The 18,164-nt window shown below is 49.0% G+C and overlaps 1 long non-coding RNA gene across 1 annotated transcript in view; it reads right to left on the bottom strand.

The window, feature by feature from the left end:
- Nucleotides 1–11,767: 11,767 nt before the first annotated feature.
- Nucleotides 11,768–18,164, bottom strand: part of LOC127025890 (uncharacterized) — a 53,111-nt gene continuing 46,714 nt past the window's right edge. Inside the window, exons 3-4 of the long non-coding RNA XR_007767707.1 lie at nucleotides 12,815–12,931; nucleotides 11,768–12,142 (exon numbers count right to left, since the gene is read on the bottom strand). This is a non-coding gene — a long non-coding RNA (uncharacterized LOC127025890). The remainder of the gene's footprint in view (nucleotides 12,143–12,814; nucleotides 12,932–18,164) is intronic.

The raw sequence follows: 18,164 nt of genomic DNA, 5'->3' as shown, positions 1-18,164 counted from the left end.
CCTCTGTGCCTGGGAAGATCATGGAACAGATCATCCTAGAAGCCATGCTAAGGCACATGGAGGACAGGGAGGTGATTCGAGACAGCCAGCATGGCTTCACCAAGGGCAAGTCCTGCCTGACCAACCTAGTGGCCTTCTACGATGGAGTGACTACATCAGTGGACAAGGAAAGAGCTACGGATGCCATCTATCTGGAGTTCTGTCAGGTCTTTGACAGTCCCCCACAACATCCTTCTCTCTAAATTGGAGAGATATGGATTTGATGGGTGGACTGTTCAGAGGATGAGCAATTGGTTGGATGGTCGTATCCAGAAGGTAGTGGTCAACGGCTCAATGTCCAGATGGAGATCAGTGACGAGCGGTGCCCCTCAGGGGTCTGTACTGGGACCAGTACTGTTTAATATCTTCATCAATGACATAGTGGGATCGAGTGCACCCTCAGCAAGTTTGCAGATGACACCAAGCTGAGCGGTGCGGTTGACACGCCTGAGGGACGAGATGCCATCCAGAGGGACCTGGACAAGCTCGAGAAGTGGGCCCATGTGAACCTCACGAGGTTCAACAAGGCCAAGCTCAAGGTCCTGCACCTGGGTTGGGGCAAACCCCAGCATCAATACAGGCTGGGGGATGAAGGGATGGAGCGCAGCCCTGCTGAAAAGGACTTGGGGGTAGTGGTGGATGAAAAGCTGGACGTGACCTGACAATGTGCGCTCGCAGCCCAGAAAGCCAACTGTATCCTAGGCTGCATCAAAAGCAGCGTGGCCAGCAGGTTGAGGGACATGATTCCGCCCCTCTGCTCGGCTCTGGTGAGACCCCCCCCGGAGTACTGCGTCCAGCTCGGGGGTCCTCAGCACAAGAAAGACATGGACCTGTTGGAGCGGGTCCAGAGGAGGGCCACAAAAATCAGAGGGATGGAACATCTCTGCTGTGAAGACAGGCTGAGAAAGTTGGGATTATTCAGCCTGGAGAAGAGAAGGCTCCAGGGAGACCTTATTGTGGCCTTTCAGTACCTAAAGGGGCCTTTATAAAAAAGATGTGGACAAATTTTTTAGCAGGGCCTGTTGCAATAGGACAAGGGGTAATGGTTTTTAAACTAAAAGAGGGGGAGATTTAGACTAGATATAAGGAAGAAATTCTTTACGATGAGGGTGGTGAAACACTGGCACAGGTTGCCCAGAGAGGTGGTAGATGCCCCATCCCTGGAAACACTCAAGGTCAGGTTGGACGGGGCTCTGAGGAACCTGATCTAGTGGAAGATGTCCCTGCTCATTGCAGGAGGCTTAGACTAGATGACCTTTAAAGGTCCCTTCCAACCCAAACTGTTCTATGATTCTAAATGGGGCTGGATTAAAACCAGCTTGAATGTGTCACTGCAACAATGCTTTTGCATCCCCCCCAAAGTATGGCTCGGGGCAGGAGCAGTTGACACATTTCTCCAGCACTCAAAGCTCAAATTGAAAAGCTGCCATTAACATTAAAAGGAAAAAATAGCTTTTTAAAAACTCCATACGTTTCTGTTTTTTTTTTCCCCCCCTTCCTTTCCTTCTTTCTGATTCACCCTTCTGATATTTTGCTTGGACTCCAATCCTAATGCATTCGTCCTTCTTAGCACATTTTTGGGCTGCTTCCATCATTGTTCTTGGAAACTTTTTTTTTTTTTAAGGACATATATTTAGATATACAACCTGGTCTCCCACATTAAAAATCCTACCTCAGGCTGGAAAGGGAAGAGCATATAAGAAAAGGGAATCAGGCCCCAGGCCAAGGCTGCTGCCCGAGGCGCACGTGGCAGGAGGTGCATGCCGCCAGGCTGCCCAAGCGTGTGCGAGGTGCACATGCAGCTAGGCGTGCATTTGTGCACACGTGTGTGTACAAGGGCTGCGTGGTAGCTGGGCCACAAGCACGTGCTGGTGGTTACCTGGCTCTGGGTGGCAGGGACCTCTCTGCATCAGCGGAGGAGGTGGCATCGCCGGTGGGACGTTTGTCTGTGGCATTCAAGGGCTCCGTCTCCAGCACAGGAACATCTCCCAAAAAGCTTTGCCGGCACAAACAGAGGGCTGGTCGCCGCAGCCGTCCCCACGTCCTCCCCATAGCCCCCACCGGGGCTTCAGCACAGCACCGCGGCTTCTCATCATCCCTCTGCACCTCGCTCCAGCCCCCAGCCTGGGTCAGGGGGACACAAGCACATCCTTAAGTTCTGCAACACACTCAAATATATTTGCAGCAAGGTTTTAGGGAATGGCTGGGGGTTGCACCGGCCGCAGTCACCCCACTCCGGTCCCCAGCTAGAGGAGACTGGGACCGACCAGGTTGCTACAGATATCGCACTTTGCCAATGGAGCGGGTGGGTTTGGACAGGCTGGTTTTAATAACCCGCAAGCGCTCAGCCCGCACCCAAACATCTCATTTTGAAAAGGCAAGTTGGAGTCCAAGAAGCACTCGCAGGCTTTTCATAAACACACTTTAATAATCTTCATCAAGAATTTTAATACAGAGCGAGCTGCCTGCCAGAAAATGCATTTACACTGTCAGCTGCCGAGAGAAATAGCACTGCACCGCTGCTCAATACCAGAAACACCCTCTCTCCCTCCCTCCGAGCTTTTCCTCTCTTCCCCTTTATATGAAGTGTGGTGCTTAGGAAACCGGAGGGGCTAAAAATGCTGGCGGGGAGCCAGGCAGCTCCCTGCAGCATCCCCTGAATCGGGGTGCAGCCCCTTCACCCTGCCCCGCCACGTGCCCACCGTCATCCCGCTCCCATCTCTTGCCGAGCTGGACCTCGGGCTGGCCTCATGCTTCACCTCTTTTTTTTTTTTTTTGAGGGGTTTAAAGGCTGCAGCCAGCATCTTTCCTTCTCTCCCGTTAACCTGCTGAAGGTGCTGTTGCAGGCTCTGTGCAGGGCGATGGCTAGAGAAAGGCGGCATATTTAGGCTATGGGAATAATAGGGGGTTTTGGCTAGCGACGGATACAGTTACAAAACCTTTTCTTTCACAGCAAAGATTAACGGGATCAGAAAACATTTCCTGGCTGGCTGTGGTATTAAACAATTAAAGGGATTAGTCGAGGGGCTTTACCATCCTCTGGCACATCAGGTTTTGGTTTCTGCCAGAGGCAAAATACCCAATTTGATGTACTCGGAACCCAGAGGGCTGCTGATGGTGGGAATCATATTTTACAGCCTTTTTCCCAACAGCTGAAAACGCTCCGGCTGTAACCACCCTCCATATGTTGCTCCAAGACACATCCGCACCCAGCTAAGCCTGCTCTCCCCCGGTATGGATGGATGTCACCCCTCCACGTCCCTGTGCAACTGCCCCAAAGCCACGTGCCACCTGCAGGGAAGGGCTCAGAGACCAGAGGGGGAACGGGGGGAGGTTGGACAAATACCCCAGGGCGCCTTCAGCATCGGCAACTCCTTCCACACACTTCTTATCAAATCTTGTATTGCTTGCGGGGAGGATTTTTGAACACCAATTCCTGGCACGTCGGACAGTTCGTCTATTTAAGAAGTCTGTTCCCAAGTGACTGACAAAAAGAATGAAAAAAAAAAACCCAACCCAAACAAACTACACTGATCCAGTGAAATAAAGTGATGAGATTAGAAATACACGTACCAGATGGCCTCTCTAAACCTCATTTAGCCGAGGCGGGGAATGCCAGCTTTCCAACAGGAACAGCACCATCACCTCCGCCGCCTTCCCTGTCCTTGTGAAGTTCTTGCCTTATTTATTTGCTTGAGATCAGAAAGGCTGGGGGAAGCCGCCCGGCAGAAATACCAACCTTTTGCCAAGTGTTTTGAAGTTTCAGCACAAATTGCCTTTTATAGGCCGGGGTGCGGGGGGAAGAGGTAGAGAAAAGGTCATTTCTGCTTCAGGAAACCCCCAAAATGCTTTGGAGAGCTGAAGGGAGGTTTTTCATCATGCAGGCAGCCCGTGGAGGAGCAAGGTGCTGGATGGGTTTGGGGAAAACAGTGGTGCAAAGGACAGATGGGAGGTAACTGCGTGGTTATAGCAGGCACAAGCTCTAGCTCTGTTATCACCAGGGTAACACAGACTGTCGGATACCTTAATAAACCTTCAAATCAGTAAGAACTTAAGAGATGCTATCCCTAAAAAACCTCTCCAGAGCAGACAGAAACCTCCCATGGACTCTGAGCCGTGCAGTGTGCCTCAGCTTATAGACAGTCATTACTCTCATTAATGCCCTTCTTCAGCTCTCCAAGGCATCGACAAAACGGCTTCCACCTCCCCCAGAGCTCACCCCCTTCCCCTGCCCGAGGGATGCCGCAGCTTTGGGGCAGCGTCTGTCTATCCGCACGTGCTCGCACACCACTGACAGCAAACTCGAGGCCACGGCACAGAGGCAGCAAGATCCCGCAGGAGCTGGTGCTTGCGGGAAACGATGACCCCAGACTCAGGAAAAAAAGAGACTTATGAAAACCTTCACCAGTGCCGCAGGACTCTCCGGGCAATTGACTGCAACCAGGAGCTTCCTCGGCACAGCGGAGCTACGGGCAGCGTTCCTCCAGGTGCATCCTTGCAGAGGCTTCTCCCTGTGCCTTGGGCATCCTAAAAAAACCAAGCCCTGGAGCAACGCACAAGCCACGATCATGCACTGAGTGGCTATAGAGGAAAAAAAAAATCCAGGTATCCCGGTGCCTCCCGTCAAGCTCGAAGCAGCGGGCTGCACCGCCGCAGAGCCGCTGCTCCCCAGGGACTCAGCTTTCCACCAGCCGGTAGAGCAAGATGTTGTACCTTGTTTATGTTTCTATGGTATTACCCTGCCTGTTGGCTCCCATCCTACAGCCCCCACCGGCTAAATCTCTGCGAGGTTAATTTCTAACATGAAAAACGGCCTCCCAAGAGCAACTGCGGTTGATTTAAAATAATAAAAATGGAAATCTCAGATTTGATGACTAATCCCAGGAGACCAGCTTAAATTAGTGCTAACCAATCGGCCGCAAAAGACCAGAGGAAAATTCCTGCTGGACTTCTCAGTCCACTCCCTGGCTTCATTTTCCATCCCCAGATCCTTCCAGCCTGCAAACATATACAGTGTTGCCTCGGCAACTCGGAGACGAGATATATGTACATGAAAAAATGAGACAATCTCTTTCCTCGGCGATTGCCTGGAAGGTGGAAAATGCAAACCTATTCTTGTCTTAAAGCAACGTCAGCTTGTACCAGACACACTCAACACCCCAACCTGCTCCTAAACGTGCCACCTCCAGCTCCCACGTGAACGTAAATAACCATCCTCTCACAGGCATCCGTCCCCAGACGTACCGGCTCTCTCATCCCAAGGGAGGATGCTCAGGACACGCAGACTCACCAAAACACATGCTTTGCCCAAAGGCGTGTCCTCTCTTGCACACACAAACCAGCTTAATCCTCCGTCTTCCAGGAGCCTGGGTTCATTTGTGAACTCCAGTTTAAGTAGTAAGCACACCTTCAGTCTAGCCTGGACCAGACGGATTGTACTCAGCTGGGCTATCACAGAGACACCATCCATCGGTGCCCCATCTGCACTACGCTTGGTCTTTGAAAAGTTCCTGCGTCTCAGGGCTTGCGGGTGCATGAAAAATAAGCAGGCATCAAGTACACTTGGAGCTCAAAGCGGAGTATCTATGCTGTATGGTATCTCACACCATCTTTAAATCCTGCTCTGAGCCCCCGCTGCTCTGCGCATCGTCACCCTTGGCAGCCCACGGTCCCCTTGGAAGGGCAGCACGGCCAGCGGGGATGAGGCTGTCTTGCAATAATGTGGGAGCATGGGGACATGCACGTAGATCTCCCGTGGGCTGTTGCAGCCATTGCCACCAGCCCCACCTGCCTGTGCAACCCCTCTTCGGAGCAGCATCCGTGCTCTCACCGGTTATTCCCCCCCCTTAGCCTTGTGCCGAATAAATCCCGATACTGGAAGTTTCATCTCCGTTATCAGCATTTTTTCCTCTCCAACCCCGTACCCTAAGGACCTGCCTGACCTGCAAGCAATGAAAACACTGGGTCTCATGAACTCCCCGCAGTGTCTTGGCTGCAAAAGGACACGATGAAAAGACCAATTCCCCCCGCTCCACCTCGGCACCAGTCTCCGCTTCCCTACGAGCCTTGTTGTCAACTGTGGCTATCGGAGCTCTCCTTACTCAGATGTTTCCCATCTGGAGTCAATCGCTTCATTGGTCCCCTCAATGGGCAGGAATCCTGCGGTACGTGCCTGATTAAAACGTGAACAACTTATTACAAATAACAGGAGGGCTCCAAAACAAGGAAGATAGCTGGGTGAAGAGTGCCGCTCGCGTGTGCCGTGGATACAACTGGCTTCCCTCCAGACATTTACAGCATCCTTCCCCGACTCTGCCCAACCAGGGCTGTGTCCGTGAAGCACTGTTTCTTTTCTGCCCAGCCGTACAGCACTTTGGTGTAATTTAGCAATAGCAGTGTTTTGGGAAAGCCTGGGCAGGCAGTGCCCACTGCCTGGTGATGCCGCAGCTCCAAAACAGTTCATGAGTGTGTACCCAGGAGATATCCTTCTGCAGGGGTGCGAGGAGGGTGGGAAACACCTTCTTCCTACTACAAGTGAGAAGTAGGATGGACTGGCCAGGGACATCGGTTCAGGGGCTGCCGTCACGATGGAGCAATAAAGATAAAACCCCCTTCGCTATCCTACTACAGCTGAGCATGAGTCGAGCTGGAGGCACTTGGGGAGCTGTTCCTTTGGCTCAGACACTCAGTCCTATACCTGGGACGCTGTGAAAAGCTTAAAGTGAAATCCTGGCTTTCTCAAAAGCAGCGTGGGCTTTGCCACGGGTCTCAGCGGAGCCAAGAAATCACCCCTTGCTTCCAGTCCCACCACCATCTTTTTCAATAAAGTTCCTCTTCTGACATTTGCCCCATCAAACAAAAGGATGCGCCTGTTAAAACCCGCCGCCCCCCTGTGCCAAGGGCATAACCAGATCCGTTCCCCGGCTGCTCCACCGCTGCACCTACCTGATCTTAAACAACCTCGTCTCGCATAGAGGTTATCACTCGCAAAACTGGGGCAGCAGCGTTACCACCCGCTGCCGAGACACCCGGGAAACTCCCTTCGGGGGTGACTTTGAAATGCAAAACCGGGATAGCGGAGGACGGCACATCATTACTCATACAGACAAGGCGAAATACGCTTTGCCAACTTGTGAAAAATATTTATATCCAAATACAAAGTGTCTCTCAAATTTGCAGTTCCCCGCACGCTCAGGAACCTGAGCCATATTGGTGGAAATGGCTGCGAAGGTAAGCTGATTTCTGCCATTAAAATGTGCCAGTGCTGGGGTGCAGAGAAGATGAAGTGGGGAAAAAAAAAAAAGGGTGGAAGGCGTGATTTGATCTGCTTTTTAAAGCAATAACAGTTTCACTGAAAAGCCTCACAAACTGTAATGTGTAGGGTGGAGCAGGATTAAGATCATAAATAACTCCCAGAGAAGAAAAATGATGCCCTTTCACATGCTGGTAGCGTGTTATCTTTAAAGCCACAGCAAGATAAAATAACTGTCTTCAGCTATCACCACCTTTCATCCAGAAGGATTGTTTTTAAACTTGTTTTACAGGCATCGCTTTTTCTACGGACACAGCACGGCCGACCTTTGGGCCGGCATGTCCTTCGCCACGCAGGACCACGCTGCAGGAGGGGATGGATATTTATCCCATTAAAACGATGAGCTGGCGTCGCAGCCGTTATCGGTGACTCCCCTGGAAGGGTAATTAAACACTGTATTGAAACACTGGCTGTGAGGCCAGTCTCTAACTAGTAGAGACGAGGGCGAAGCCCGATCCAGGGGCAGAGCATCTTCTACATGAGAAACCATCCCGCGACACGACTGGAGTGGGGATGCTGGATTCCCCCGCCCAGCCCTGCCAGTCTTTTTTCTCCCCTCTGTATTTTTGATAACTAAGCATCCTGGGTTTCCACCACAAGACCTGTTCCACCTCTGAACAAGCCTCTTCCCTTTAAAGATAAAGGCTTAAGATCCAAACCATAAACCCAACCCCAAAAGCAAGGGTTTTGCTTCTCCCGAAGGGGAAGAACGCCAGATTCCCAGCTGAATTAGCCACATGGCTAAAGCAGTAGCTGTTTTCTCCCCGGTAGCACTGATGAAGGGCAGAGGTACTATTCAGACCTATTGATCGACGGTTGGGAATACAGACCCGGTACCGAGTTAAAACGCAGGTGGAATTTTAGGTAGTTGGGATGCATTTCCTTAAACTGGAATTTAGGCAGGAGTCCAAGACTAACACCCCCCCTCCGCCTCCCCTCTCGCAAATAGTGCCGAGGGCTCTTTAACGACCACGAGTGGTCTAGGCCCGGGTTAATGTCTTATCCATAAGTTATTCAGTATTTCCTTTTAAAGACAAAATAGTTGGAATACCTCTCTTTCTCTCCTCAAATTGCAGTTGTGGCAGCTACAAAAAAAAAACCCACTGCAGCCTCTGCACTATTTCCATATGCGGCACCGACACTGGGAAGTGTCTGTTCCATGGGAGTCCCACCTCTTGAATTTTTATGGGAACTCCAGCGTTACGAAGTTTATAGCGGCGCTAATACCCACAGAGATAAAAGCAGCCTCCTCGTCACCATCAGAGCTTGGCGGGGCTGGGAAAAGAGGCTCCCCGGACTGCTGGTCACGTCTCGGTGTATCCCGGGTAGGTTTTTGGGGTCGGCACATCTCCTGGTCCTTCCACCAAGGTGACATCAGGGAGGATGATGTCCAGGGGAGCTCCCTGAGGAGCAGGAGCTGCACCCGCTGTCCCAAACCAAAGCCTGAGTACCAGCCTCGAGGCAGCTGCCATTATCTGATTTTGCACCGAAACAGCATCCCATACATAGTCAGTGACCTGACTATATCCTGGTCCTGAACACCTTGGAAAACTGGGAAAGACTAACTGCAGGGTCTGGATCCATCCAATGTCTCCAGCCTGCTCAGGAAATTATGTCGTCCTTCCCATGGCAAAGTTTGATTAACATTTCCCCCCCGCTCCCTTTCTTCAAGTTTTTCAGACCTTTGTTGAAAAAATGAACACAGAAAAGCCAAAACCATTTTGTTTTCCGGCGCCAGAACTCCACTTGGGAGGCTAATTCCCACGTAATGGATCTCACTGCTGAGGTGATACAGCTTGAGATACAGACAAATCGAACAGGCAGACCCGACTGCTGCAATGCCCTTCGCGGCACAGAGCAGACGGGCTTTGGCCGGGATGATTACAAAGGGAATCCTTTCCTAAGGCTCGAGGACGCAGGCTAAAATCGTGGCTCTTTTTGGCTCCCAAAGGGTAACATTTTTCCCAAGCACCAAAGAGCCTTTAATCCTAACGGGATTTAGGGCTTAGTTTCTCCAGCAATTTGGAAACATGTCCCAGGAATGATTCTCACATACCAACTGCAAGGCTTTGTGTGTGAACTGGCATGGATTTCGGGAACACCACTGACCATCTCCTCCTCCTCTCTCGCAAGAATTATTTCACAGGGATGCTTGCAGGTAACAGGGATTGAGTCTTTGCTTAGATGGTCCCAGTGCTACAGGCCTCCCTCTTTGATACGAGCTGCTAATGGCTACTGTAATGTTACAGCCGCTACCGAGGAGCTGGAAAGGCCATTGACAGGAGAAGCTTTCCATCCATCCAGAGCACAGACATTCAACTACATTTCTGGAATAGCTCAAGCCATCGGGATTCCAGAGATATATCATTAGGAGGGGAAACAAATGACATGGGGTTTGATGTCCTGCGCTGCACTCAATGCTATAAAAACTACACATATATCCATGCATGTGCATACACACATATATACACACACAAAACACAAAGGAGATTCCATACTCCTGGAAAAAGTAAGCCCAGCTCCGCTTTAAACACTTGGTAAAAACATCAGGCACAAGATTAGGTAAATTATAGCTAATAAGACTTAGCACAAATTCCTGACTGGCCTTTTTCCCCTCCCCCAAAAAGGAGACCCATTTTTCTGGTCTTTCTAACCGCATTGTTGTGAAAAGGAAAAAAACAAGAAGCAGATAAAAAAAGGGTACTCTGAAATGCCAGTCTCCACGATTTCCAGAGAGAACCTCTGTCTAATCTCTGCCTGCGCTGCCAGACTGCAGCTGAACGTACAGGCGGCACACAGCAAAGGGACTTGGGCATCGGCTTCTTGCCACGGAGCTCAGCTTAGCTGGAGCGGGACCAACACGGCAAAGTTTAAGGCACTGCAGAAGAAAATCCCTGGGTAAGGTAACAGGTATGTTTTAACGCTGATGGTTTCTCTACAGGCGCGCTGAGAGGAGGTTTGCAGGCTGCTAGGTGCACACCTTAAGGGACCGTTCCTGTCCCAAGGAGCACAAACGTAGACCTCATTAGGGAAGCTAAAACGCGAGGGAGGTGCTTGCAGCACTCTCTGGAGGAACCCCCAGCTCTAAATGCCAGGCTTTGTATTTTTGTTGCAGTCAGCATTGGCCATAAACCCTCCCAGTTACAGCTTCAGGTGCGTTTGGAGCGGCTCAGAAAATAAAGCCGCATACTGTGCTTTAAAAGCCTCTGCTCCAGTTACTTACAAGTCACAGCATCCCTCCGACAAATGGTGGGGGGGACCGAGGGCTAAGAGGAAAAAAAATTGTCCGAGAGCATAGCATTTTCATGAATTTTCATGAAAGATGAACAAACGTTCACGTTGCTGCCCATTGCTCTCTTGCCTGCCCCCTGCACGTGTTTCCAATCTGCAGCAATACACGAGGATGGCCCGTGGCAGCCAGCACGGGTCACCTCCATCTCCCTCTCCTACTCGGCATTCCTGCAAGCATCCCCCGAGCTGGGCTGCAGTCACCTCCCCAGCAATCTGGCAGCACTAGGACACATTGGGGTCACTTTTGCTTGCCCCTTTCCTCAGCCTGCTCTGGTCTTGCCCTGTTTTCCTGGGATGGGGGAAAGGCTGCCGCCGGGTGCGATGCAAACCCGCCAGCGCTCGGCACGAAGCAAACACGCTTTCCCACTTCTACAGCATCTTCTGTGTGTGGCTTTCATGCACGCTAGTGCTTCAGCTTATTAGGTGGAGGATTATTGCTGATAACCTGGGGGGAAAAAAGCCTCAAGCCTGGGGAGGGAGAGGACCCGCTCCAGAAGACGCTGGGACAGAGTTCTTTGCAAAAGCCACATCCAGTCCACAAAATCCTAATTCTTCCCCAGCTTCATCTTTTCTCAGGTTTTCCTGCTGATCACAGTTACCATGCTGGGACCCCGTCTTCTACAACACCCTCAAAAAGAATTTTTCAAAGGCTCCTAAAAGAAAAAAAACCAGCCAAAAGTCACAGCCAAAACCTTCACCATCACGAGCCCTGCCGTTTCAGCTAGCAAATACACTCAGGACAAGGGACATAGAACAGCTCTTCCAAGGCATTCACACCAAAAACACGCACAAGGAGGCATTTTCCCTACCCTATTTTCACATTTCTTGACAGGAATGGCAGCAGCTGCAGTGAAAGTGGAAAGGAAAGGCCTGGCCTGGAGCTCTTTGATATGTTGGTAAGCTCTCCTAAACGCCCATCTGCATTTGGATCGAAGCTCTGGGTCACTTTGTAGTCTGTCAAGAAATATATTTTGGTTTTGTGAAAAATGTCAGTGAAGGAAAAAACATTTCCTTTGATATTTCTCTTTAAAAGGCTTCAGGCTTCCTTTGAAAAGACACGCCAGAACCTTGCAAGAGCAGAAATATCCAGTTCGGACATTTCTAACAGAGAACTTTTACTTGAAAATAATATCCGCTCCCCCTCCGCCCCAGATCCCTCTCATCTTTTCTTCCTCCTCCCTCTGCTTGAATAGCAAATTGTTTCCATCTCCAGATTAGCGTGTACTCAGTCCAGATTAATTCCTTCATTCCTGCCAGGTGCAGCTTCAGTTTCCCTGCAGAAGCCAGTGGATCTAGAGGAAGATCCCACAGTTCACCGAAGACACTTCACCGCTCTAATCCAGCGCGAGCATTTATCACCTCCCTCTTTTCCAGTCTGGTTAAGAGACAGATAATTATAAATTGATGATGGCACGTCCTAGGATAGGGTCAGGATCCCTGCTTCGACGCTGCGACGTGCTTCTGAGCGCAGGTTCACGTGGGATGCTTATTTTATGTAACCTGGCAGGGAGACAATCATTCACAACCATCTAAATTCAGCTAAAACGAAGCAGTTGCTCAAGTTAGGAGGTTGGGTGGGAAATACCCAGTCCAGCTCTGCCTCCTGCCTGACTCCAGCCAAGGATCTGAATAGTCAGATGATTTTGCCTCGCACATTCGAGGCAGATAACCTGACCCGGAGGCTGCTCTGTGCAGAATCTCTCTCCAGGTGGCTTTTTGAGCTTTTCCACTTTGTGCAAACAATAATTAAGTATTCTTGGGTCTCTGTTGTCCTATGGAGCCCACATTCAAGTCCTGGCTTTACTATCATACTGCCTTCAAGGGTTTAATCTATAAAGGCAGGTCTAGAGAGGTGCAATACAATCTCTGGTTCAAAGTTGGTCCAGATTTAAGCTTGCACCGCTTTACTTCGATAGCCCAGGGACTCACGCACTCCCTCCCTGGACACCTCGTGGGGTCTGGCCCAATTTACCTACTTCCAGGCTGCTCCAGCAGCCAAGCAGAGAGGACAAGAGATAAAGCAGGGGGTGAGACCAGGGGACAGCGGCTGTGGGCTGCTCCTCGGCCGTGTCACCTCCGTTTCCCCACCGGGAAACGAGGAGCCCTCCCCTGCAAAGGGCTTTGGGCTCCCCAGATGAATGGCACTATTGAGACGCCTGTTACTAAACATACCTCCGGCTCCGAATCGCTACACAAATGAATTTTTTTTGGATGCCTCGAGTCATCGGTAAAAGTTTCCCTTGTTTTCATCTTCCCAGCAGCTCCCAGCCACAGCAGAATGCTCTTCTCCTGCCAGGATAGCCAGAAAAAAAACAGGAAAGGTCAGGGAAAAAAAAAAAAATCACCCAAAAAAATCAGTGTCACGCCACTCACAGCCACCCTCCACCAGCACACGCGGGGTTTGCTGCGCCCACCGGCTATCCTGCAGGCAAATCGTTCGTATTTGGAGACTGAAAAGGAGAAATAAAGGCAAGGGGAAGGCTGGACTTGTCATCTTGGGTACACCTGTATGCCATTTTTTCCTGAAACATTTTCAGAGATCCGCAAATAGCGCGCCGCACCGCGAGTTCACGCTGCTTTTGCAAATTGTTCCAAAAGGAAACGATTTTGAGGGAGTAAAAATAGTCCCCTTGGACTTTTTCAGACAACCTAGGCACAGGCTTGGTTTTTCTCATGCCTACGATTTTCTGGTTCAAAGTAGATTGCCACTTCTAAATTTTCACCGTTGAAATTTAGTTGAAAGTATGAGAATGGAAATGGAAAAAAAATTCCCTACAGACCGAAGCAAGTCTTGATTCGATAAGAAACCCTTCAGATTTTTTTACTAGCTGAGAAAAATCAACAGAATTATTTGGACTGAGCCACAAGCACTTTCTTAATTATTAAGCTTTTAGGAACTGCCCATAAACCACAGAAACCATTATTCACACAGGTCAGGCTTTGTATACCTGACCCGGGAAACCTCGCAGAAGGCAGAATTTAAGACTTCCCGAAAATTATGTCAAGCCAAGCTTTTCAGATGGGTCCTCGCAGTCACCGGGCACTTGGGGAAAAAAAAAAAGCTTTAACCTCAGCCTAAAGAGCTGCAGATGCCACGAGGGGGTTTGGTCTGGAATTCACTTGTATGAGAGCTCGACGTTTAATGAGATGACAGCGTTAGCTCAAGTTTAGAAGGCAGGTTTTGTTTTTTTTAAGCTGTTTTCACGTAAAGTTTGCAAGTGTGGGAAGAACAGATGGGCTGGGGACCGAGGTTTGGTCATCCTTGCTACGCGTGATTTGGATGCAGGCGAGGCGATCGTTCGCCCTTAGCATCCAAGCCCGGGGTGTGGGAATTGGCAGCGGCGGAGGTCGAGAGGGGGAAATTTGGGCGGACCCCGTGCTGAAAAGGTGGATGGGCAGCCACCGCGGGGCTGACATCACCCCCACTTACGTGGGTTGTGGATGATTTAAAGCAGGCGTGGGGCTGGGTGGGCCTGGGTGCTAATTCGGTGGGCTGCTGCCTAGAGGAAGCCTGCCCGAAATTACGCCCCGGGGGTTCGGGGCTGAAATACCAGAGCAGCCTCCAAAACAGCCCCAGAGCAAGCAGCGAGCCAGGGAGGGAAATAAAGCAAGGGGCTACTTACAGCAGCCACCAATCTCACTCTTCCCCCAAAATATTTGGGAAATATCTGGCACTCCAATAACTTAAGGTAGCACCCATAACCAGGAGTTAATTTTTTTTTTTTTAATTTTATTTTAACCATTACCGCCCTCAAAGTGGGTTTGCCTGACCAGAAAAGAAGCTAAAACATGTAGGTATGAGGGAGCTGGCTTCCCCTGGAGAAAGAAGAGAGCAAACGCAGAGCTCATGCCTATAATTTGAGGGGAGTTTTTTTCCCTGAACATAATAGGTTTGTGGCCTTGGTCGTTAAAATAGAGGAAGGAAAAAAAAAAAATAAAAAAGCAGGAGAAACTTGCAGTTTGGGTCAAAAGTAACTGACTCTTTGGAGAGTTTTCAGAAAAAAAGCCCAATATAAACAAAACTGCTTTGGGTCAACTTAATATTTTTTCTGATTTAAAATAGCATTCTGTTTCACTTTGATTCATTCTTTTAATTTGGTAGCTTATTCTTTTAGTTCAGCAGAACATTTTATTCTCTTAGTTTGGTCGATTTTTGAAAATCCTCTATACAGAAAGAAGGGTCAAAAGGGTTTATTTTGAAAAATGTCAAAGCAAAACATTACTACATCAAAAAAAATGACCCCTTTCTGGCCAAAACGTACTTGCCAAATTAGACTGGTATTTGTGAGTCATTTCTCCACCACATTTTTTAGTGAATTTACTACTTGTCAAAAAAAAAAAAAAGGTTAACCTTACTCTAATGAGAGCACATATACATTGGGTTCACATAAACATACTTTGTGAAGAAGAAAAAGGTATTGGAAAGATCTTCCACTTACTTTGCATTTGTTTCAGCATCTGTCCCTGCACAAAACTGGATGTAAAATTGAGGTGCACAGACAAAATGCAGACGCAGACCCCCCTTGCTTCGTTTGCTATACACATTTCTCCAGCGAGACTGGGGGAACCACAAGCCAGCCCCGTGGAACAAAGCAATTCGGGTAAAATATTTCAGCAAATATGCTTTTAGGTTTATTTAAACATCAAAGCGGGGCATGGTGAATGGGATTGTTCAGGAAGAAAAACACTGGTGGTGCTGGCATCTCTCTTCCTAAGCAAGACAGTCCAGCCATTCGCAGGATCTTAATATGTATTTTTTTCCTCCTTTCCTGCCCATAGCCCAAAAAAGTCCTTCTACTTTAGGGAGACTTGCTCTTCCCTCAGATGATTTTTCAAAACACCGATTTAAATAAAACCTTCCGATTGCCTAAATTAGAATAAGAAATGCTGAGTCCTTACATGTGAACTGTCAGAGTGCCATACCTTAACTCCCTGCCACTAAAAAAAAAAAACAAACCCAAACCAAATGACCAAAAAAAAAAAACCCCAAAACATTCTCACTCCAAAGTCTCTGCTTCTGATGAAGGAAAAAAAAAAAATAACGGTGAAAACAACAACAGGGGTCCACCTAACAGCATTAAAAATCTAAGCATCTCCAGCTTCCAGACTTAATAAACCGCAAGTTTGCATGCTTGTCATCTCGGAATAACTACAGGCAGCTGCAGAGAATGAGATCAGCCCATGCTCCCTTGCACAGGAGAGCTACAGATCCACGCTCCGGTGTGTAAAATAGACCTTTCTGGTCCATTCCCCATTCCCTGTACACCCAATCCAACTGAAAAGCATTCTTGGGAAGACTCTGTTAGCGTTCATGGCCCAGGAACAGCCCACCTCTTCCAATCAGCCGAAAGTCGTACGGGATGCACAGCAAAGCCTCCCGTTCCCCAGGCTAGGATTTGCCCCTGGGATTTACCTGCACCAGTCTGAACAGTTCAGAAAAAAAACAACACTGGGACAATTTAGCATCCAGCAAAGATGTTAAATGCAAAAGCTGTAATTACAGTCTTTGATAACGCCCCGCTGTCCTGGAGTCCCCAAGCTCTGCTTTGCTCCGTGTTTCTTCGATGGAGCTTCCTCCCTTCAAGGCTGAACTACAAAAATCCCTGCTAGGACAGCTTGAAAAATGTCCCTTAAATCATTTTTCCAAGGGAAGATTGTGCTTTCATTTAAATGGAACAAGCTCACAGAAAGCAATCTGATTTCCTCGAAAGTGTTTGACTTGTTTTATCAGAAAGCAAAAAGACCAAGACCTGAAAATTGAGAAATTCCATTTGGAGCAGAAAATGATCGAGTTTTGTCACTAATACCTTATTTCTTCTCCAGCATAGTCAGTTTTTCCTTTTTCCCAGACACACCACAAATTAACATTTTTCCTGGGCAGGTAGCACATGGACCTTAATTTTGCATTCAGGCATCTACTTAAGACCGGAGACATGCAGGACTATGGTTTTCAACGGCCTGGACAAGGATCTGAAAGCAATGCTTGAGCACGGCCATGTTTACAAGACCACCAGAGCGCATAACAAGGACTATTTGCCTCCACAGAGGTGCAGTCTGCCCCAGAAGAACGTTTTAGCCGTTGGGCTATTTGTAGGCAGTAATGAGAGGGACCACTGCGACCATGTAGGCTGACGCCAACGTCTACCCCCAAAACAGGCAGCTCTTTAAAGCTTTCTTGGGTTTATTCCACATCTTCTGCCTCGCAGATCAGACGGAAAACGGCACAGTTCCTTGCAAAGGAGGAAGGACGAGACCTCCGTGCGTACAGAGATGCTGCGGACACAAACAGACCCCGTGCTGCTCTCCAACTCCCTTGCTTTTGCAGCGACTTGCCCATCATGTAATATAAACCCACAGCCTTTCCCTAAACCCTTCTTCCTAGCATGCTGTTGTTACAGGACAGGAGGCTATCTTCACTAAGATTAACCCCCCCCCCCCCATTTGCAGGGTTAATGGCATAAAAAGCTTTAGATTTAGCTGTTCTGAAAACAAATTTCCATCTCCCCCACACCCTGAAGCTCCCTCAGCTCAACCAGCACTTTGGTCTGCCCTAAATAATTCATGCCGTTTCCCAAGGTGGTTGTTTTTCTTCTTTCCGTGAAGGCAGCCTATGAATACACCTGCTTGTTCTTGATTTTGTTAATGAATAAATCCTGAATTATCCATGAAATGCTAAATGGCACCATGATCTCATCAGGCATTAACCGTGCATGAGACAAGCTTAGCAACCAGGCAAAACACAGCAGCCCAAGCTGGAGACCACTTCAGACAAAGATGGACTTTCTGAGTATTTAGCGAGGCAGGAAACAAAAATATCTTTCCTGGTGATAAGGACATCAGCACCAGGAGGGATGAAAGAGGCTTGGATGGGGCTGGGGCTGCGTGTGTAGCACTTGGGGATTTCATTCCCACCCTGACAAGCCTCATCAGACTTGGTTAAATCCCATTTTTCATTCTTTTTTTCCTTCTCCTTCCTGCTGCTTGTCCCATCTTCCCCATTTCTGGGCCATCTGCTGCAGTAGAAGCATCTGTGGGACGAGACTAACACTTTCAAGTCAATGCTTTTGCAAGGGCATCACGGGCAGAACAGTCTCAATTCGGGGAAGTTTTTTTACTTGGAGTCAAGCAGCAGAGAATTCTCATCACTGGTTTGGGTACTGAGGGGAAAAAACCCCAAACAATTAAACACCTTTCTTCTCCCTTACCCTCTCCTATTCCTAATCTCAATTTCTCATGTTTTCACTGTGGGTTACACTCTATCTCTCCCAGCTCCTTCGGGCAAGGTGGCTGCAGCTTGTTTTTTAGGCTGTCCTTGCTGGGTGCACAGGCTTCCCGACGGGCTGACGTTTCAGCCCTCGACAGGGTGTTAGGGGGTGTTTCAGATCTGGCTGCAAGCACCTGGGACCAGCACCCAGCAAACAAACCGGGTGCTCACGCATGGATGCGGTGAACCCCGCGATTTATGCCCAATACAGACAGGATAGAAATCTCCGACCCACTCAGGGCTTTGCTTCTCACTGAA

This window comes from Gymnogyps californianus, chromosome 25 (assembly GCF_018139145.2).
Source record: "Gymnogyps californianus isolate 813 chromosome 25, ASM1813914v2, whole genome shotgun sequence".
Lineage (NCBI taxonomy): Eukaryota > Metazoa > Chordata > Aves > Accipitriformes > Cathartidae > Gymnogyps > Gymnogyps californianus.
This window is presented reverse-complemented; position numbering and strand designations above follow the sequence as displayed.